The following is a 542-nucleotide window of genomic DNA, read 5'->3' as shown; positions in this document are numbered from 1 at the left end:
AGAGATAGACAAATAGATAGATAGATTCAGGACAGAAAGATAGATCGATTAGCAATAGATAGGTTGGCAGAGAAATTCGAGATAGATAGATAGATAGATGTCTGATACGGCAGCAGAGAAAGGAAAGGAGAGTGAACATTTACAGCCAAAGAGAGAGAGAAAGAAAGAGAAGACTGAAGATACCCCTGACACTCTACCTCTCTTTCAAGCAGTTTCTTGGCTTTATTGCGTCTTCTGTCGATAGAGCTTTCCTGTCATATTCCAAGATTTCTTCTTCTTCTTCTTCTTCTGCTTTCTTTTCCCCATCTCGAGAAAGAAAGGAAATTCTCGCAAAGAAGACACGAAAAGATTCTCATGTGCATAGAAAAGCTCCTCATGAAAGAGAGACATATTGAAGAAAGATGGCGAGCTCTCCTGCCTATCCATCTGCCCCTTCGCTGATCATACATCATATTCTCTTTCTCTCTCTTTTTCTTTATACACATTCGTCTTCTTCTCTCTCTTGTCTTGTTTCCTCTCTCTTTTCTTTTCTCTTCTTTCTT

Source organism: Cystoisospora suis (assembly GCF_002600585.1).
Source record: "Cystoisospora suis strain Wien I chromosome Unknown contig_2358, whole genome shotgun sequence".
NCBI classification, from domain to species: Eukaryota; Apicomplexa; class Conoidasida; order Eucoccidiorida; family Sarcocystidae; genus Cystoisospora; species Cystoisospora suis.
This window is presented reverse-complemented; position numbering follows the sequence as displayed.